Below are 14684 nucleotides of genomic sequence, written 5' to 3' on the forward strand. Positions count from 1 at the left end.
CCAATCAGGTGCACAGGAAGATGTCCTTTTACCAATAAAAATAAAGTTCGCTTTCCGGAGGCGGGAGGGTGAGCCTTGACTGCCAGTTCTCCAAAGCAACGATAGAGTAGAAGACGGAGAATGATTAGAGGTAGGACCAACCCAGGAAAGGGGGCGGGGTGAAGGTGGGGGGGTAACTCTGAGCGGCGGCTGGACTGGCGAGTGGGATGCGAGAACTGCTGTTCCTGTAGTAGTGTTTCTCGCCAATCAGGAAGGCTAGGGAGTGGGCGGGGCGGGGAAGAGGTGGGAAGAGCTCGCAGCACCGCCGGGCGCCCGTCGGGCTCTGGGGGGAGAGAGAGAGAAATCCGGTAAAAATCAGAGTCGGAGGGAGGTTTAACCACAGATCGGTTCCGATCGGATTATTCCTTAAAGGGGACGCGCCATTGTCAAGAGAACGGAGCCTGGGGCCCGAGGGCGGGGACCGGCGGCGCCCGAGGAGTGAGGCAGCTGCACTTGGACTGGGGACGGGTAGGTGTTGCCTGGGGAAAGGCGCTTCATTTCACTTTCTCTTCCAGCCCCAGGGGCAGGCGCCGGGATGCCCGCCGACTGGCGGCCACAGCCCTGGCGGGAGACGAGGTCGCCGGCCCTCGCTCGCTGCCTTTCTGGTGGGAGTCGAGGTGGGGGCGGGCCAGGATGGCTGGCAAGCTGCGCCGCCCGGGCCAAGACTCATAACGGACACTTAGCCGCGGCGCAGCCCCCGCCTCAACCGAAAACCCACTGGAGCGGCAGCGGGTCCTCGGGGAGCGCCGCGCGCCCCGCTCCCCCGCGCGCCCGGCTCCCCCGCGCGCGCGCTGCTTCCTTGCGCGCCCCCTCTCCCTCGCGCGCCCCATTCCGCTCGCGCGCGCCGCGTCCTCGTGGACTCGCGGGAGCCGCCCCGCGGGGAGGAAGGCGGTGGCGGTGGTGGCGAGGCGGAGGGAGGTCGGCGGTCACTGCTTTACTGCCCCGGCTAGGAAGGCAGGGCTGAGGAGCAAACTTAGCGCGGCAGCTGGCGGCCCCAGGCGAGGAGGACGCTGGGGACCCGCTGAGCGCGCGGAGTCGCCAGCCCGGCCCAGCATTGTCCTGCTTTTCCTTTGCTCTTGTCTCTCCGCCCACTGCTCGCGGTAGTGGGGAGGGGTGCGGACGCGGGCGCCGTGCCCGCGTCGCTCCGCGCCTTCCGCGCACCCCCAGACCCCGAGCTTGCCCGAGCCGGAATCGGCCCCACCGACGCCGCAGCCACCGCCTGCGGGCCGTCGGGGCCAGTGAGTGTCCTTGCAGCTCTCAGTCTCCACACCGGCGCAGGCTCCCTGGGCGCTGAGCTCTTACTTGTAACTTTTCTTTGCCAATTGCTGGAAGTTGTGGCTTCCGGGCGGCAGGTTCTTTGGACAAAACCTCAGTTTCTTGCGTTCTGGAGAGGCTGATTTCTACGGCGAAATGGTTCTTGATCGCTGTCGGTGTTTTCCTCCCATCCCAGTTTCATTTCTCGGCACCTAAAATCGCTTTTCTCGTGGATTTGCATTGTAAGGGAGCATTAACCTCTCTCAGGTCAAGATAATTTGAAAAGAAAAAAAAAAGGGAGCGGTGCTGATGAGGAGCTAGAGCTCTATGTAGAGCCGAATGCGCCTTAACCTTTGAACTGTGGAAAGTATTACCTCGACTTTACTGGCGGAGCTTCTTTTGGAAGGAAAAGAAATTGCAAAACGAAACAGAACAAAAAACTCCAGGTTGCTAGGGTCTATAGGATTAGGGAAAAAAAAAACTTTTGATTAAAGTTAGTTTTGTAACTGTTCTGCCCAGCAGATATCTCCGTAAATTTCTGCTACTGAGCCCATAGGCATTATAATTAGTAACAGTAACTTGTACTATTGATAAGACAAATGTAAGTAGTTTTTTTCCATCTTGAGCACTGCTGCTATTCTATACCTGTCAATACTTGCTAAAGAAATTATATTTAGAAAGTACCTCCTTGTTAGAGATCTTATTTAGAAAAGGAATGTTTTCATGAACATTCATTTTTGACAGTTTCTTCTTGTGCAGTACTTTGTAGAGTACTTGCATGTGCAAGTTACAACCCTATAAACAAAGCTGCGGTGTGTGTGTTATTCTGTAGTCTTTTTTTGGCTACTCATTATCAAAGATAGCATTCCATCCTGTCTTTTCTTCCATTCTGAGTTATTTTGTAAAATTACTTCTCTAGAAAAGTGAATTTTATTGGAACCTCTGGCCCAGCGGGGTTTTTTTCTTTTTTCTTTTTTTTAAGCAATACTAACAACTTTCCAAAGTGTTCATTGATTATATGAGTGGTGTGCAGCATTATAACGTAAGTTCACAGGCTCAGCAATAACAACGGAGAAGCTATACTTGGGAATCTAAAAACCAATTTCAGGTAATAATATTTGAGAGATACTTGACTCTTCCTATAGAATTTAGGAAGTGTAGACGCACAAACACATGATCTTTCGTAGTAATCTTGATGGTATCTGGCGTTGTTACACCTAATATCCTCCTTCCTCCTCTTCTCTTTGATCCTCTTCTTTGATAAGTATGTCAGGCAGGCCTGCTGGCATAATCTTTTCCATCTCATAATAGAAAGTAGAAGATTAAAGCAAGCTTCCAAATTTCTATTTTTGTTTACTTACCAGCTTATTTAAACAATAGAGGAGAGAATTCCTGAACTTTTAAAAGATCGCATATAAAGAAAACACTCAGAAAGAATTATCTTTGAACTATCTAGGCTATGTTTCCTGGAAAACATATTTTTCCTGTGTGCTTTTCACATTGTTTTAAACACATTGTCCTAAATATACACATTGCCAGGGCATTTCTTGAATTGTGCACTGTCCATTGAGATCCCTGGGAACTAGGACTGTCCTCTATTTCTGTGCAGATTCACTGTGTCACCTAGTATTTTTCTAGTGCCAATTAATGTGTTGACTTAGGTCTTTGTGACAGAAAACGATAATGTTCTATAGAGGCTGCTTGAGAGGCTTATATATTTATTTTTTTAAATAAACACCTTTCTGAGCAAGTTACACCAAAGAATAGCAATTGGTTTAGTGTCTGGGGGAAGATATATTAATCTAGGTGCTTTTTATTCTGTGTACAAAACTGTGATTTAATTGTTTATAATATCTGTTCCACAGACATCTTTTGTGATGGTGATTGCTTCCTGTCCCAATTATTAGAATTAGGTTTAATCTGTTAACATCTGTTGAGTACCCATTTATTTGAGGAGTTTTATGGAAAGGTAAAGTGGAAATGGATGACATTCATTGCTCTCAAAGTTATGGAGTTTAATGGGAAGATGCAAAATTATCCATAGGGAAAAGATAATGTGTATCCCATTGCAGTAACAGGTGCAAACTAACAGTGACACAGGATTCATGCCAAAATGGTAAAGGAATAGTGGAATGATAGAAGAAACTTAGGAGATGTGGGAAAGTTTTCATTGCTTTATGTAGCAAATTTTATAATATATTTTTTAAAAATTAAAAAAATAAAGTATGTTTGGGGTGTATGTTCACTACTTGAACTATTTTTAATCTATAAAATACTGAGGGGGGGCAGAGCATGTATTCTGAATTTCACCTATTGTTACCTCATCAGAGGGATCATCTATATAACCCAGCTCAAATGTCACCTTGTCTGCAAGCTCTCCTGTTCTCCTGATCCTAAGTGATGGCTCTTTTCTCTTGCTCCTGTAAAGTCCTTTTACAGCACAAGCCATGCTCTGACTTACAGTATAGTTATGTATTTATTCATTAGCTTGTGGATTTTGGTAAAAACCATTAACAAAAGTTGGAGCCTTCCCGCCCCGCCCAGTCCCTTTTACTGTTGCCTAAAGTACTTGAGCAGATTTATTATTATTAGCCCAATAGAGTCTGTAAAACCATAAGCAATAAAAAAGTTCATATTGTTTTGTTTGGGGAAAGAGTATATGAGTGTTTAAAGGAAAAACCAGTTTTTTCCTTATCACCAGTTTCACATGCTCATTGTAAAATATTGCTATGAAGGAAGTGTATAACTTAGAAACTAAATATCCCCTCTAACATGGCCCCTATCACATTATAACTATTGGTAATGGTTTTAATTCCAGGGATTTTTTCCCCTTCTTTTTTTTTATTACCTTCAGATAGGAGTGCCTTAAACTATCATACTTGAAAAATTTTAATGAGTAAGTTATGTTTACTGGGAATGGAGAAAGGTAATCAATTTTTATACACTTATTTATTTTTTATTTTATATAATAAAATAAATAATTATTTATTAATTTCTCCAGGCTCAGTTATTATGGTTATTTTACCTGTTCTTGAGAAACAAGGCTCCCACCAGTATTTTTGTGTTCAAAACATAGACTATGATTTACAGACTATTAGAATCGTAATCATTTCAAAAATGGTCAAAACCTGTGTCCCTGAACATTTTAAGTATCTTTACGCTAAAATGTTTTTGGAGTACATACCGTAAGCCTAATCTCTTCTCATTTCTTGATTCTTCTCGTCTCTAGAGAGCATTAAAAATTGCTCCGAGACTGCCAACTGGCACTGCTCACAGTAGCCCCTGGAGGAATGTAGGAAGATATTTGTTTCTCATCAGTTCACACGCAGAGGTTGTACTCTACCCTTATGTTGCTCATTATGAAAAGGGAGCTACAATTTAGGCTGATGAAGGAGGTGATAAGATTCTGTTGTTCTGGGTGCTTCTTTAAGCCAGCCCAGGTGGGAAAAAAGGTTTTCCAAAGGCTCCTAAATAGAAAACCCAGCTGCAAGCAGCCAGGGCTAATCAGGTGAGAAATCTCCGTTTATTCAGCAAGTTTGTATTGAAAACTACACCTAATTTGTGCACCATGTAGGCACTGAGAATAGGATGATGAAGTCTGTCTGGGCCACAGGCTATGAGCTCCTCTGAGTAGGATCCTTAAATAGACAGAGTGGTACATGTGGATGAAAGGTAGCGTACATGATGTGTACTTTTAGGTGATTTGTTATTCACCCTTGTTTGTTGTTCTGTATAGCTTCTTTCAAAGTATCCTAACAAACAAACCTGGTATTCCATAGGAGGTGGGTTGGGATCCATGGAACCTGTTAAAGTAAATCTGTGAGCTGTAGAATTTTTTTTTTTTTTTAAATTTCAAGCACTGCTATTCCTGTGAGGCAGAATATTTCAGAAATTCTGCAGATGTTGATGTGTCTTTCCTTATACCCTACAAGGATCGTCCATTGCATAGACCACCGTTATGACACTGTATCTGTATCCTAGTAGGTAATTCACAGTTTCCTGATAGAGTAGTAACACATTATTTTAAACTCAAAATGCTATAATAAATAGATAGCTTTATCAGGATTTTTTTATGTTATGAAAATAATTGTTTTGAAAAATCACTTGTATTAAAATATAGTGTGAAGTATTTCTAACTTTTACAAAATGGACTATCTCCTTTCCCCGCAAGCCTGTTCTGTTGCTCGATCTTTGTATTTGTGGGGAAAGAATCAGATTGTTGAGAAAGGGGCCTTGTAGAGTTGTCAGTGATGGAGTCAACCAGGCTAGGAAGAATATCTGACCAAGGATACATCCTATGGAGTTTGACCATAATGCAGCAAGTGTGATTTGTTGAGTTTTGAGAAGAGTTAAAAGTTTTAAATAACAGCTTAATTGAGATATAATTTACATACCATACAATTCACCTATTTAAAATGTACAAGTCAATGTTTTTTAGTATATTCCGGAGTTGTACACCTCTATCACAACCAATTTTAGAACTTTTTCATCACCCCATCACCTTCCTTACCTCCCTCCTCAGCCCTAGGCAACTGCTAATCTACATTCCATCTCTACACATTTGCTATTCTGGATCTTTCATATAAATGAAAGATAACATTTTAATAAATGTGCGTTCCTGTATAAATCCGTCCCTCTAATGTGCATAAATCCTAGGAGTAGAGAGAGTCTTTTCATGACCCTAGAAGTTTAGAAAGATTTTTTAAAGAGGGAATTTATCTAAATCCTTATTCTACCTACGCCTGGAGAGAAATGGAAAAAGAGATTTTTTCCCCCTATGAAAATCATGACTCATTTTGAAAGAAAGAAAGAAAAAGACTCATTTTGGTGACACTTTTTTATGTTCATTTAATCATTTGGTGACTCTCTACAAGTAATTTGTTTCAAGTTCTGTATACTGGACTTAAATAAAAGAGGGTACTTTGAAAGAAGTTGAAAGTACTTGGTAAGTTCTAATCATTGTTGAATATAACTTGATGTTTACCTTATTGGTTCAGAATATATTGCGCAACTTGTCATTTATTTGATCAGAGATAGTGCTGTGTAAGTTGACTGTGATGAACTTGTATTGCCCCTGCACAGTGCTGGAGACCTTGTAGGCACTTAATAAGTGTATATTGGTTGCCTGACCACTATGATTATAGATATTTTCATCAGCTCTCTCTAGTCCTTATTTTCTGTCTTGTAGTAATAATAGCAACTACATTTATTGAGTGCTTACTAAGTAATAAGTTCTTTATATGTACTATCTTTTAAAGTAAAAGGATGCAATTTAGTTTTGAGAATTTTCTGTATCTCCATTGATTGTAGTTTTACAGGCTTCTGATCATTTCTTTTTTTTTTTAAGATTATTTTGAATGACCATTTTTGATCAAACCTAAGACACTTGGATGCCACTGCATTTTTGAACTTTTAGGAAATGTCAACATGAAGTTTTTACCAACTAAATGTCGCTGTTGGGTGGCAGCAGTTGTGAGATACATTTCTATTTTAGAACAACCATACTTCAGAGAGGTTGAAGTGGTGGTGGTGGTGTTTTTTTAAAGGGCATCTGGGAATTGAAGAAGGGGATATTAGTTTGTTCATTTACTGCAGTGCAGCTTCATTTTTTTAGATTGTAAAACATTCACAGATACGCCTTGTTGCCTGAATGAATTTCAACATAATATTTCAACTTCTGAGGACTCCTTGTTTTGTTTTGTCCTATTTTGTGTGTTGTTTTTTTTTTTGGGTGTGTCTCTATTTCCTGGTAACATTCAGATGTGATGTAATTTAGTTCAATACTAAAGAATGCTGGAAAGATAATTTAAATGTGATTTTCAGTTTTCTTCTCCATTAAAAAAATTTAAGATGGATAATGCTGTCTATAATACTAGTAAAAAAAATATTACTTTGGTGGTTCCATTCATGTGTCCTGGGTGTCAGTGAACTCATCACAGTGTATTTGCAGAATCTCCAGCCATTAGTCTCCTCAGTCAGCAATATACAGACCACCATATTTTGTTCATTTGTTGGTGAAACCATTCTTTTCTAAAGCATGTCTGGTTTTGTGGGGTAGATTTCCTTATTACTTTATTGTTAACTGTATCTCTTTGTTTGCTCTCATTGCACCCACCTGTAGTAGTTTACTCACCTTTCTGATTTGGTATTTTCCATGTGTTATGAGACTAGAACCCATAACCACTTGTTGAATGGTGGATAAAAATGATAGAAGGTTCTGGGTGAGAAACTGAAGAACTTCCTGTGCATGGAGCTTTAGTGCTAGGACCTTGTTGTGTTGGTTTTTACTGCTTAGAAGTAAAAGGTGGTATAACAGGGTGGTATATTTAACTTCCCCTGAATAATGGATCTCTTAAAATTCTGTCTTATTAAGTCTAACTCAAGTGGATGGAGAATAATTAAGTGGATGGAAAATAATTCTTTTCTGGATGTCTTGATAGTCTATTTCTTGTGAGAACCCAACCCACAAGCTTGTATACCAGGATACCTGTATGCATTGGTATATTGTTTGTTGCAATTCAGAACCTAATGCAATACCATGAGCAGAAATTAGAGGCTTTAAATAACTGTGAGATTGCATGTAAAATAGCCACATGTGCCTGTTATCTCGGTATTTATATTTAAACAGGATCTTTTGCTAATCTATTTTCTTTGAGGTAAAATTATCTTTGTAGATGCACTTTTCTGTGTTTATGTTGATGGTAACTTAGGCTGTGTATTGTATTTAATATTCCTGGCAATACTGAATCCATCCAGTTTCAGTGAATACTGGTTAGAGTTTTAGTCATACATTTCTTTATGGTTGTTTCACTTTTTCCTGTTGTAGAACTCATGGAGTCATAATGTTTAAGAGCCGGACTGTCCTTGGGAATGATCTAATACAACTCCTACATTTTGTAGACGAGGATGAGATTGTGACTTGTTTAACCTATGGATAAAAATTGAGTTCTTTTTGATTCTCAATCCCATGTTTTTCCTGTTCTGGCATATGCTTGCCCAAGTAAAAAAATGTAAAAGATAGAGTCTTAGATTATTGTAGTCTCTGTAACAGAGGTCTGCAAAAGTTTTATGTCACACTCCAGCAGCATAAAAAAATGTATCTGCATTCCCAATATGTGTATGTTTTTTGTAAACTATGTACTATAATATTACGTACATAAGAAGACATTAACAAAAATAATGAGATAAAGATGAAAAATATTTTAGAACAATTTAAAATGTATTATTTCCATGTTTTTGATTCCACCTAAAATATTAGTAATTTTAAAAATAAGTATGATTGAATGTCTTCACTTAAAAAAAAACTTTTTATTTTGAAATAATTATAAATTCATGGCAAGTTGCAAAAATAGTACAAGGAGTCCTGTGTAACCTTCATTCAGTGTCCCTCAGTTGTAATATCTTATATAACACAACATATTTATAACAACATTAAACCAGGGAACTAACATTGGTACAGTACTGTTAAGTAGCTATATTCAGATTTCATGTTTTTTAATGCACTCATTCATGTGTATGTGTGTGTATAGTTCATGCAATTTGATAACATTTCATGTCTGGATTCATTTAACGACCACCACAATCAAGATACAACACTGTTCCGTCACTGCCAAGAAACTCCTCACGCAGCTCAAGGTCTCCTCCTTCCCCACCCTCCCCATCCCTATTTACTGGCAACCTGTAATTTGTTCCCCATCTCTATAATTGTGTCATTTTGAGAATGTTACATAAATGGAATCATACTGTATGTAACCTTTTGAGATGGACTTTTCTTCACCCAACCCAATGCCCTAGAGAACCATCCGAGCTGTCGTATGTATCAGTAGTTCATTTCTTTTTAGTGCTGAGTGGGGTTCAGTGTATGGATGTACAACAGTACACAGTTTGCTAACTCTTCACCTGTTGAAGAGCATAGGAGTTGTTTCCAGCTTTTGGCTGTTACAAATAAAGCTACTGTGCACATTTGTTCTTTTTTTTTTTTTTTTTTTTTATTTTTGGTTGTGTTGGGTCTTCGTTTCTGTGCGAGGGCTTTCTCTAGTTGTGGCAAGCGGGGGCCACTCTTCATCGCAGTGCGCGGGCCTCTCACTATCGCGGCCTCTCTTGTTGCGGAGCACAGGCTCCAGACACGCAGGCTCAGTAATTGTGGCTCATGGGCCTAGTTGCTCCGCGGCATGTGGGATCTTCCCAGACCAGGGCTCGAACCCGTGTCCCCTGCATTAGCAGGCAGACTCTCAACCACTGTACCACCAGGGAAGCCCTGCACGTTTGTATATAGGTTTTTGTGTGAACATAAGTTTTCATTTCTCTGGTGTAAGTGCCCAAGAGTGTAATTGCTGGGTTGTATTCTAAGTGTATGTTTAGTTTTACAAGAAATGGCCAGACTATCTTCCAGACTGGCTATAGATTCCCAGCAGCAATGTATGAAAGAGCCAGCTTCTCTACATGCTTGCCAGAATTTGGTTATTTTCACTGTTTTTAAAAAATTGTAGTCATTTTAATAGTTGTGTAGTGATAGCTCATTGTAGTTTCAATTTGCCTTTCCCTAGTGGGCAAATTGTTTCCCTAATGAGCAAATTGGGTTGTTTCTCATTGTTGAGTTTTGAGAGTTCTTTATATATTCTAGATATAAGTCTTTTGTTAGATATGTGATTGGCACAAATTTTCTACCCATCCACAGCTTGTCTTTTCATCCTCTTAACAGGGATTTTTTACAGAGGCAAGAAGGTTTTAAATTTTCATGTAGTGCATTTAATCATTGTTTTTTCTTTTATGATTGTTCTTTTGGTGTCATGTCTATGGACTGTTCACCTAGTCCTAGGTCTCAAAGACTTTTTTTCCCCTGTGTTTTCTTCTAAAAGTTTTATAGATTATGTTTTACAAGGTAATCACATTTTTACCTTACAGCTTTTGATAAAGCACTGGTATTGGTAACACGCAGTTGTCAGCTCTCCCATTTTCTTGTTGCTTGCTTGTATTTTGCTTTATTAATATTATGTTTAATCTCCCTTTCTTTGCAAAAATCTTAAAAATCCATCCATGAGTGATATCATAATTCTACTGAGATCGGCAGATCTACTTACTTGGGCCCATGCGGGCTGCAGCATGTTGTGATCTGCTGACAGTGAACAGGTGAGGACATCACAGACAACCCCTCCAGGGTGTGAAACTGCTACCTCTCCCTTAGGAGACTTTTATCTACTGCAATACTGTGTGTGTAGTCAGCGTCGCAAACAGAAACCCTTCTGAATATTTTAAGCTAGAAGAGATTTCATACAAGGTATTAGGTGCTTACAGAATTGTTAGAAGGGCCTAACAGCAGGTTTTAGGGGGTCAATCCAGAGGTAACTCACCAGGGCAGCTCAGAGGCCACCCTGGGAGCCGTGCTGGAATCCAGACCTCGTGCCACCTCTGCCACTGCTGCGTTTGCCTCTAGATACTCTGAAAACTGCAGGACAGACCCCAACTTGCAGCCCTGGATTAGGAAGTCAGATCAAGACACCTCTGCTGCTGGTGCTCCTGGCGCCCCACTTCTTGTCACCCAAGAAGCTGGGGGATGGACTCTGGAATTATGCTGTAGAGAAATCTCATGTTTCCACAACTGTGCTTGCCCCCCAAACAACTGAAAAGGCTCCTTTCTAATTGCTCATAGGTAGGCGGGAGGTCAAGTGCGCCAATCTGTGGTGTCCAGCATAGTTCACGTAAATGCCGTAAGACGGAAGCAGCCTGATGCAGGACCAAGAGCAGGTGCTGGTGTCAGTCTGACACATTGAATATTAGTAAACCTCAAATTTCAAATTTAAGATAACACATATATACTATCTTCTAGTATTTTCTTTTTACCTTATTGGCTTGAGAACCCTTCTTTTGAGGCTTGCATTTACTCCACTTTGAACTTAATACATTTTGCATGACTAAGTAGTAGGAACATAGCAGGTCTGGTATGATTTTTTTCCCAAATATTTAAATTTTATTCTTAATGTCTCGCAATTTTTGAAACCATATTTTTCCTTTTTTTAATAAATATATACAAGTATAAAATGTTACTGTTTTGGGAACACTCATTAAATTCAGTCAACATTATTCTCTTACTGTCTGGACCTGAGCTTTCCCTCTTACACCTATGTTTTCCCCAGCTCTCCCTGGAGAATTCTGTGAAAGAAGTGGATTTTCTCCTAGAACTGTGCTTTGGTATCAGAGGCACTCCAGCCAGCAGCCAGCAGTACTTTGGTTTCTATTTGTTGAAAATAATTAAAGTTTGGTTTGTTTTATTGCATACTTTGAATTTTATTCCTGGGTGTAACAAATTTTGGCATAAAACCAAAAATTGAGACATACAGATATCTTTGCAAAGACTGGTTTTATATGGTCTGTAATGACAGTCAATTTAAAATACAATAAAATAAGTTATATTAAAAATTTTGAGTATGTGTTCATGTGCATTTTTCTAGTGAGAAGTCTGTAGGTTCATCAGATTCTCAAAACAGAGGCCGTGACCCAGGAAAGATTAAAAACGGCTGCTCTAGAGGTATAAGTTCAATCAAGATATTTGCCAAACATTTAACACCAGGGCTTCTGCCGGCAGTCACAGATCCCTTCCCTGATCTCCATCCTGTATCTGTAGACTTTTTTCAGGACATGAAAAGAAAATTATTGTTACCCAAGTGTTTAGGGAAGGGCCAAGGAACATCATAAGAGGTCATTATTAGATGAGAAGAGACACCTGGAAGTCAATTATATCACCCCAATAATTTTTTTTTTAAGAAGATATGTTCCCATATGGCTGATGGTTTCCTGAAAAATAATGTGCTATACATGTCAAGACATAGTAAACTGTTGATATTTGCAATCCAGTATATTACATCTTGGGGGATTTATTTGAATGCTTGAAATAGTTATAAAAATAATTTATGTTCAACTCTAGAGCCTAAAATTGTACAAATGGGGAAGGAATCTACAAACTTAAACTCTGTAATTCATTTAAAATAGGTAAGAGATGATTCAGAGATACATAAATGTGTTGGATTTTCACATCCGATATGTCACATTTTCACATAGTTTTAGTTTTGTTTCTTAACTAATGACCTCTCTTCGTATGCCAAAGCCTAAGTGGAATGTAGCATGGTTTGTAGAGATCTTAAAACCTTTTGTTTAAACAAAATCATGCACAGAGATCGCTAATATAAAGTGATGAAAGGAGAGATGGTTTTTGTTGATGTAGGGGGCAAGAAAAGCCTTACTTTTTGTACATTTCCCTTTACCCCCCCCCCCCCCCCCCCCCCCCGACACAAATAGAGTTATGAGGGCTTTAGAAACAGGTGGGCCTAATGTAATCACAAGGGCCTGTAAAAGAAGAAGCAGGAGGCAGCGGAGTCAGAACCAGAGAGATGGCATCATGAAGAGGAATTGACCGGGCATTGCTGGCACTGAAGATAGAAGGCGGCCGTGAGCCGAGGAATGTGGGCAGCTTCTATAAACCAGTAAAGGCAAGAAAATGGATTCTCCTTAGAGCTTCCAGACAGGAATGCAGCTCTACTGACACTTTGATTTTAGCCCGGTGAGACCTGTTTTGGACTTCTGACTTCCGGAACTGTAAGACATATATTCATTACCACTAAATTTATGGTAATTTGTGATTGCAACAATAGCAAACTGATACAGTGCTTACTTAATACATTTTAGGAGTAAACATTCTTTCTTAACGCAGCCTGCTGAATTTTACCCTCGTCTATTTCAACATCTGTTTCTCTGTACCTGGTTTTCCCTTTTCAGAAAGAGAAGAACCAGGAGATCCTAAAATGTCTTCAGATTGATCAATTTCACTTTAATTCTTTGTAGGTTTATAATATATGCAGTATAAATTAATAAAAGAATCCGAGTGCTTACCTTTTCTATGTTGGTCGTGATGAAGTTAGAAAAGAATGTGGCAGGACCCTATTGTAGATAATAATCAAACAGTTAACAACAGTTAACTACCAAGCATCAGATGACTGAGTGCCAAAGTGAGTGGTAGGGATAGTAGTAGGTATCATGAAAGAGCAAAGCAGAGAGCAGCTATTTTAGAATGGAACAACCTCTGAAGGCTTTGTGAAAGAGATTTTTGAGCTAGGAATATGCTCTTAAAGGTACTGGGGAAATTGGTTCCAACAAAATAATCTATGTTATTAGAAACACAAAACTTAAAGTTTACTGGTTTAATTATTATTTTATTTATTTATTATTTTATTATTTTTTGTGAACACATGGGAGAAATATATTTTTCATATTGAACTTTTTATGGTGGAGGAGAGACTCTTGTAGAATTTTTAAAACTTGTAAATGCAAACTACAGTAAATTGATGACATATTTGTCTTGATAATGTGAAGTATAATACCTGAGATATCTGTATTCCCTGTGTTGCCTGAGTGATATATTGCCTTGAGTGATACATATTGTTTTTTCGTTGTATTTTAATGTTTAAATCTCAAAATATGATTGGAAACCTAGTATGATCTAATCTGAGTTCATCGTGTTATAAGTGCTAAAAACATTGACCATGATTACATTTTTGAAGGAAAGGTATTACATGGGCTTGCTAAAGATAATTATGTTAGACTAACCTTACTTTTTAGATAGGATTATTGGACTGTGGGTCAAGAGAATGCAGAAGGTACAGTATCACTGGATTTCAGCCAAACATTTTATGAGATTTCTCTCTGTTGACAGGGAGAGGCTGTGGGCTGGATGGCCATAAAATTAGGTGGAAATGTGATTGGTTGAGTAGCACCTCTAAAATTAATAATGAATTGATGACAGCTGGAGAAAAATTTCTAGTGACATGCTGAAAGTTGCTGTACATATTTTTGTAATGATGTGAATGAAAACATTGATACCATGCTTATCAAATTTTTGGATGAAATGAATTTTTTAGGGTTGACTTTTGAAAATAATATTTCTGACTGAAATGGTGGGCTAAGGCTAACATGATAACTTAATGGAGCTTGATGTGAAGTCCTGTATATGAGTTCAGAAAACAGCTGCATAATTATAGGGGTGAAGGAGATGTGGTTGAGGACAAACAACTTAGGTATTTTAATTACTCTGATAAACTCAATATAGATATAAAATGTACTACAACTATAAGAAAGACTTCATAGAATTGTCATCTGGACTACTGGGGGAGGAGGTTCAGAAGAGGAAAGGTATCAGTCTTACTTTATACTGTACTCTCCAGATTATACCTGGAGTATTGTGTTGTGTTCTGGATGTGACATTTGACGAGTCAGAAAACAGAAAATAACAAGTGTTGGCGAGGATGTGGAGAAATTGGAACACTTGTACATTGTTGGTAGGAGTTTATGATCGTACAGCTACTGTGGAAAACAGTTTGACCACAAACAGTTAAACCAAAAAT

General features: G+C 39.2%; 1 protein-coding gene across 1 annotated transcript in view; it reads left to right on the forward strand.

Annotated features, from left to right (window-relative positions):
* The first annotated feature begins 311 nt into the window (after window positions 1-311).
* The window catches only part of FRYL (FRY like transcription coactivator), a 242319-nt gene continuing 227946 nt past the window's right edge, over window positions 312-14684 (forward strand). The window contains exon 1 of the mRNA XM_036852364.1: window positions 312-507. The gene's annotated coding sequence lies outside the window, so the exon portion shown is untranslated. The remainder of the gene's footprint in view (window positions 508-14684) is intronic.

The sequence above is a fragment of the Balaenoptera musculus genome, chromosome 5 (genome assembly GCF_009873245.2).
Source record: "Balaenoptera musculus isolate JJ_BM4_2016_0621 chromosome 5, mBalMus1.pri.v3, whole genome shotgun sequence".
Lineage (NCBI taxonomy): Eukaryota > Metazoa > Chordata > Mammalia > Artiodactyla > Balaenopteridae > Balaenoptera > Balaenoptera musculus.